The sequence below is a fragment of the Gasterosteus aculeatus genome, unplaced genomic scaffold, assembly GCF_964276395.1.
Source record: "Gasterosteus aculeatus unplaced genomic scaffold, fGasAcu3.hap1.1 HAP1_SCAFFOLD_25, whole genome shotgun sequence".
Classification (NCBI taxonomy): domain Eukaryota; kingdom Metazoa; phylum Chordata; class Actinopteri; order Perciformes; family Gasterosteidae; genus Gasterosteus; species Gasterosteus aculeatus.
Genome location: NW_027554884.1, coordinates 2,501 through 10,000, shown reverse-complemented (window position 1 = coordinate 10,000; position 7,500 = coordinate 2,501).

Below are 7,500 nucleotides of genomic sequence, written 5' to 3'. Positions count from 1 at the left end.
GCGCTTCATCATCGGATATCTGCCGTGAAATACCGCTCTCTGGAACTGTTTCTTTCATCCATCCACCGCACCTGCTGTTCTGCCATCAGTGTCTGACAATAGCGCTTCTTCATCGGATATCAGCCGGGATCTCACGCTCTCTGGAACTGTTTATTTCATCCATCCAGTGCACCTGCCGTTCTGCCATCAGTGTCCGAGAACAGTGCTTCTTCATCGGATATCAGCCGGGATCTCACGCTCTCTGGAACTGTTTCTTTCATCCATCCACCGCACCTGCTGTTCTGCCATCAGTGTCCGACAATAGCGCTTCTTCATCGGATATCAGCCGGGATCTCACGCTCTCTGGAACTGTTTATTTCATCCATCCAGTGCACCTGCCGTTCTGCCATCAGTGTCCGAGAACAGTGCTTCTTCATCGGATATCAGCCGGGATCTCACGCTCTCTGGAACTGTTTATTTCATCCATCCAGTGCACCTGCCGTTCAGCCATCAGTGTCCGAGAACAGTGCTTCTTCATCGGATATCAGCCGGGATCTCACGCTCTCTGGAACTGTTTAATTCATCCACCGCACCTGCTGTTCTGCCATCAGTGTCCGACAACAGCGCTTCATCATCGGATATCTGCCGTGAAATACCGCTCTCTGGATCTGCTCTGTTCTGGCAGGTAATCAGGGAGATTTTAAGTAGATGAGTGTCCGGGAATAGTGCACTGCACTCGGGCAGGTCACGCCGCGTAACCCGCCCCATATCCCGGTTCCCGAACCCGCTTTTCCGCCCAAAGTTGTCCGAAGATGCTTAGGCCCAGCTGGGGAACGCTCCCCACGAAGCCCGGGTCTCAGCCCTGGAGCCCTGTGTTTCCGAAAACCAGGTTTCTGAAATCTGCGACCTGGTGGCCCAGTGATGTCAGCTGGAACTTTTTTTTTCCGGTCCGCTCAAAATTCTCCAGGCATTTTCTGAGCTTTCCTTCACATATTCCGACTTTTACTTAGTTTCTGACGGAGCCAAAAAAGTCCGGGTTTTTTTGCCCTCCTTATCGTCCCGACTGGAAACTTTAACTTTTTTTTTAAGTCAGAAAATTAAAGTCTTTTTCATCCAGGAGACCGACCCTTCCTTCAAAGTGTCCCAAATGGTCCTTCGTCGTCGGATATCTGTCGGGAAATACCGCTCCATGGAACTGTTTATTTCATCCATCCGCTGCACCTGCTGTTCTGCCATCAGTGTCCGAGAACAGTGCTTCTTCATCGGATATCAGCCGGGATCTCACGCTCTCTGGAACTGTTTATTTCATCCATCCACTGCACCTGCTGTTCTGACATCAGCATCCGAGAATAGTGTCCCGTACTGGGACATGGTCTGGGATATCCCGCTCTCTGGAACTATGTTCTGATTATTTCCTTCATCCACTGCACCTGCTGTTCTGACATCAGCATCCGAGAATAGTGTCCCGTACTGGGACATGGTCTGGGATATCCCGCTCTCTGGAACTATGTTCTGATTATTTCCTTCATCCACTGCACCTGCTGTTCTGACATCAGCATCCGAGAATAGTGTCCCGTACTGGGACATGGTCTGGGATCTCCCGCTCCATGGAACTATGTTCTGTTTATTTCCTTCATCCACTGCACCTGCTGTTCTGACATCAGCATCCGAGAATAGTGTCCCGTACTGGGACATGGTCTGGCATATCCCCCTCTCTGGAACTATGTTCTGTTCATTTCCTTCATCCAGTGCACCTGCTGTTCTGCCATCAGTGTCCGACAATAGCGCTTCATCATCGGATATCTGCCGTGAAATACCGCTCTCTGGATCTGCTCTGTTCTGGCAGGTAATCAGGGAGATTTTAAGTAGATGAGTGTCCGGGAATAGTGGGCCGTTCTGGGACTTGGTCTGGGATATCCCGCTCTCTGGAACTATGTTCTGTTTATTTCCTTCATCCAGTGCACCTGCTGTTCTGCCATCAGTGTCCGACAATAGCGCGCCGTTCTGGGACTTGGTCTGGGATATCACGCTCTCTGGAACTATGTTCTGTTTATTTCCTTCATCCAGTGCACCTGCTGTTCTGCCATCAGTGTCCGACAATAGCGCGCCGTTCTGGGACTTGGTCTGGGATATCACGCTCTCTGGAACTATGTTCTGTTTATTTCCTTCATCCAGTGCACCTGCTGTTCTGCCATCAGTGTCCGACAATAGCGCTTCATCATCGGATATCTGTCGTGAAATACCGCTCTCTGGAACTGTGTATTAGTCCGTCCGCTGCACCTGCTGTTCTGACATCAGCATCCGAGAATAGTGTCCCGTACAGGGACATGGTCTGGTCTCTGCCGCTCTCTGGAACTCTGTATTCATCCATGCGTTACACCTGCTGTTCTGACATCAGCATCCGAGAATAGTGGGCCGTTCTGGGACATGGTCTGGGATCTCCCGCTGTCTGGAACTGTGTGTTCATCCATACGTTACACCTGCTGTTCTGACATCAGCATCCGAGAATGGTGTGCCGTTCTGGGACATGGTCTGGGATATCACGCTGTCTGGAACTGTGTGTTCATCCGTCCACTGCACCTGCTGTTCTGCCATCAGCATCCGAGAATAGTGCCCCGTACTGGGACATCAGCCAGGACGCACCGCCGTCATCTCGTTCGTTCGCTCAGTCATCCATCCACGAAAGCTACCGATCAGCCACAGTGCCCGGAATGATGCCTCCTGCCGGGGTAGCGTCCGCTTGCTCCCCGGCAGCCAGTTCTGCATGAGGCTCCGGTTCTTCCACCCCCGCCACTGTCCGAGGGTGTCCGAAAATACTGAGGTCTGAGTCGGATCCGAACCGCACAAACGCCGGTCTTCACGACTGGAGGCCTATGTTTCTAAAAACCGGGTTTCAGGAATCTGCGACCTGGTGGCCCAGTGATGTCGGCTGGAACTTTTTTTTTCCGGTCCGCTCAAAATTCTCCAGGCATTTTCTGAGCTTTCCTTCACATACTCCGACTTTTACTTAGTTTCTGACGGAGCCAAAAAAGTCCGGGTTTTTTTGCCCTCCTTATCGTCCCGACTGGAAACTTTAACTCCGTATTTTAAGTCAGAAAATTAAAGTTCTTTTCATCCAGGAGACCGACCCTTCCTTCAAAGTGTCCCATACAGTGCTTCGTCATCGGACATCGGCCGGGATCTCCCGCTCTCTGGAACTGTGTATTCATCCATGCGGTACACCTGCTGTTCTGCCATCACTGTCCGGGAATAGTGTGTCTTTCTGGGACTTGGTCTGGGTTCTGCCGCTCTCTGGAGCTCTTTATTCATCCATGCGGTACACCTGCTGGTCTGCCATCACTGTCCGGGAATAGTGTGTCGTTCTGGGTCATGGTCTGGGATATCACGCTCTCTGGAACTCTTTATTCATCCATGCGGTACACCTGCCGTTCTGCCATCACTGTCCGGGAATAGTGTGTCGTTCTGGGACTTGGTCTGGGTTCTGCCGCTCTCTGGAGCTCTTTATTCATCCATCCACTGCACCTGCTGTTCTGCCATCACTGTCCGGGAACAGTGTGCCGTTCTGGGTCATGGTCTGGGTTCTGCCGCTCTCTGGAGCTGTTATTTTCATCCATGCGGTACACCTGCTGGTCTGCCATCACTGTCCGGGAATAGTGTGTCGTTCTGGGACTTGGTCTGGTCTCTGCCGCTCTCTGGAGCTCTTTATTCATCCATCATGTACACCTGCTGGTCTGCCATCACTGTCCGGGAATAGTGTGTCGTTCTGGGACTTGGTCTGGTCTCTGCCGCTCTCTGGAGCTCTTTATTCATCCATCATGTACACCTGCTGGTCTGCCATCACTGTCCGGGAATAGTGTGTCGTTCTGGGACTTGGTCTGGTCTCTGCCGCTCTCTGGAACTCTTTATTCATCCATGCGGTACACCTGCTGTTCTGCCATCACTGTCCGGGAATAGTGTGTCGTTCTGGGACTTGGTCTGGTCTCTGCCGCTCTCTGGAGCTCTTTATTCATCCATCATGTACACCTGCTGGTCTGCCATCACTGTCCGGGAACAGTGTGCCGTTCTGGGTCATGGTCTGGTCTCTGCCGCTCTCTGGAACTCTCTGGAACTCTTTATTCATCCATGGGGTACACCTGCTGGTCTGCCATCACTGTCCGGGAATAGTGTGTCGTTCTGGGTCATGGTCTGGGATATCACGCTCTCTGGAACTCTTTATTCATCCATGCGGTACACCTGCTGTTCTGCCATCACTGTCCGGGAATAGTGTGTCGTTCTGGGACTTGGTCTGGTCTCTGCTGCTCTCTGGAGCTCTTTATTCATCCATCCACTGCACCTGCTGTTCTGCCATCACTGTCCGGGAATAGTGTGTCGTTCTGGGACTTGGTCTGGGTTCTGCCGCTCTCTGGAGCTCTTTATTCATCCATGCGGTACACCTGCTGGTCTGCCATCACTGTCCGGGAATAGTGTGTCGTTCTGGGACTTGGTCTGGTCTCTGCCGCTCTCTGGAGCTCTTTATTCATCCATGCGGTACACCTGCTGTTCTGCCATCACTGTCCGGGAACAGTGTGCCGTTCTGGGTCATGGTCTGGGATATCACGCTCTCTGGAACTCTTTATTCATCCATGCGGTACACCTGCTGGTCTGCCATCACTGTCCGGGAACAGTGTGTCGTTCTGGGACTTGGTCTGGTCTCTGCCGCTCTCCGGAGCTCTTTATTCATCCATGCGGTACACCTGCTGTTCTGCCATCACTGTCCGGGAATAGTGTGTCGTTCTGGGTCATGGTCTGGTCTCTGCCGCTCTCTGGAACTCTTTATTCATCCATGGGGTACACCTGCTGGTCTGCCATCACTGTCCGGGAACAGTGTGCCGTTCTGGGTCATGGTCTGGTCTCTGCCGCTCTCTGGAGCTGTTATTTTCCTCCATCCGGTACACCCACTGCTCTGCCATCACTGTCCGAAAATAGTGCTCCGAAATCGGGTAAGTCGCGCGGGGAGCCACCCCTGTATCTCGGCTCCAGGAGCGTCTTTCCGCCCGGGGCCTGGCCCACTATGCTTAGGTCCAGCTGGGGAACGCTCCCCCCGAAGCTCGGGGCCCTGTCCTGGAGATCTCTGTTTCCGAAAACCAGGTTTCTGAAATCTGCGACCTGGTGGCCCAGTGATGTGAGCTAAAAAAAAATTTATCGAAGCGATCTAAAAAAGCCCAGGCATTTTCTGGGCTTTCCTTCACATATTCCGACTTTTACTTAGTTTCTGACGGAGCCAAAAAAGTCCGGGTTTTTTTCGCTCCACATAGTCCCGACTGGAAACTTTAACTTTTTTTTTTTTCCATTATTTCACCCGCGGAGGTCCGCAAACACCTCCAGGGGCCCACAACGGCCGAATTAAGCCAGGAAAAAGACACCAGAACCCGGATCTCTTTACCAGACACCCCCGGAGCCCGGAACTCGGACCCAAACACCTCCAGAGGCCCACAACGGCCGAATCGAACCCGGAAAAAGACGCCAGAACCCGGATCTCTTTACCAGACACCCCCAGAGCCCGGAACTCGGACCCAAACACCTCCAGAGGCCCACAACGGCCGAATCGAACCCGGAAAAAGACGCCAGAACCCGGATCTCTTTACCAGACACCCCCAGAGCCCGGAACTCGGACCCAAACACCTCCAGAGGCCCACAACGGCCGAATCGAACCCGGAAAAAGACGCCAGAACCCAGGTCTCTTTACCAGACACCCCCAGAGCCCGGAACTCGGACCCAAACACCTCCAGAGGCCCACAACGGCCGAATCGGACCCGGAAAAAGACGCCAGAACCCGGATCTCTTTACCAGACACCCCCAGAGCCCGGATGAGCTCCACAAACACCTCCAGAGGCCCACAACGGCCGAATTGGACCCGGAAAAAGACGCCAGAACCCGGATCTCTTTACCAGACACCCCCAGAGCCCGGATGAGCTCCACAAACACCTCCAGAGGCCCACAACGGCCGAATTGGACCCGGAAAAAGACGCCAGAACCCGGATCTCTTTACCAGACACCCCCAGAGCCCGGATGAGCTCCACAAACACCTCCAGAGGCCCACAACGGCCGAATTGGACCCGGAAAAAGACGCCAGAACCCGGATCTCTTTACCAGACACCCCCAGAGCCCGGAACTCGGACCCAAACACCTCCAGAGGCCCACAACGGCCGAATTGGACCCGGAAAAAGACGCCAGAACCCGGATCTCTTTGCCAGACACCCCCAGAGCCCGGAACTCGGACCCAAACACCTCCAGAGGCCCACAACGGCCGAATCGAACCCGGAAAAAGACGCCAGAACCCAGGTCTCTTTACCAGACACCCCCAGAGCCCGGAACTCGGACCCAAACACCTCCAGAGGCCCACAACGGCCGAATCGGACCCGGAAAAAGACGCCAGAACCCGGATCTCTTTACCAGACACCCCCAGAGCCCGGATGAGCTCCACAAACACCTCCAGAGGCCCACAACGGCCGAATTGGACCCGGAAAAAGACGCCAGAACCCGGATCTCTTTACCAGACACCCCCAGAGCCCGGATGAGCTCCACAAACACCTCCAGAGGCCCACAACGGCCGAATTGGACCCGGAAAAAGACGCCAGAACCCGGATCTCTTTACCAGACACCCCCAGAGCCCGGATGAGCTCCACAAACACCTCCAGAGGCCCACAACGGCCGAATTGGACCCGGAAAAAGACGCCAGAACCCGGATCTCTTTACCAGACACCCCCAGAGCCCGGAACTCGGACCCAAACACCTCCAGAGGCCCACAACGGCCGAATTGGACCCGGAAAAAGACGCCAGAACCCGGATCTCTTTGCCAGACACCCCCAGAGCCCGGAACTCGGACCCAAACACCTCCAGAGGCCCACAACGGCCGAATCGAACCCGGAAAAAGACGCCAGAACCCAGGTCTCTTTACCAGACACCCCCAGAGCCCGGAACTCGGACCCAAACACCTCCAGAGGCCCACAACGGCCGAATCGAACCCGGAAAAAGACGCCAGAACCCGGATCTCTTTACCAGACACCCCCAGAGCCCGGAACTCGGACCCAAACACCTCCAGAGGCCCACAACGGCCGAATCGGACCCGGAAAAAGACGCCAGAACCCGGATCTCTTTACCAGACACCCCCAGAGCCCGGATGAGCTCCACAAACACCTCCAGAGGCCCACAACGGCCGAATTGGACCCGGAAAAAGACGCCAGAACCCGGATCTCTTTACCAGGCACCCCCAGAGCCCGGATGAGCTCCACAAACACCTCCAGAGGCCCACAACGGCCGAATTGGACCCGGAAAAAGACGCCAGAACCCGGATCTCTTTACCAGACACCCCCAGAGCCCGGATGAGCTCCACAAACACCTCCAGAGGCCCACAACGGCCGAATTGGACCCGGAAAAAGACGCCAGAACCCGGATCTCTTTACCAGACACCCCCAGAGCCCGGAACTCGGACCCAAACACCTCCAGAGGCCCACAACGGCCGAATTGAACCCGGAAAAAGAC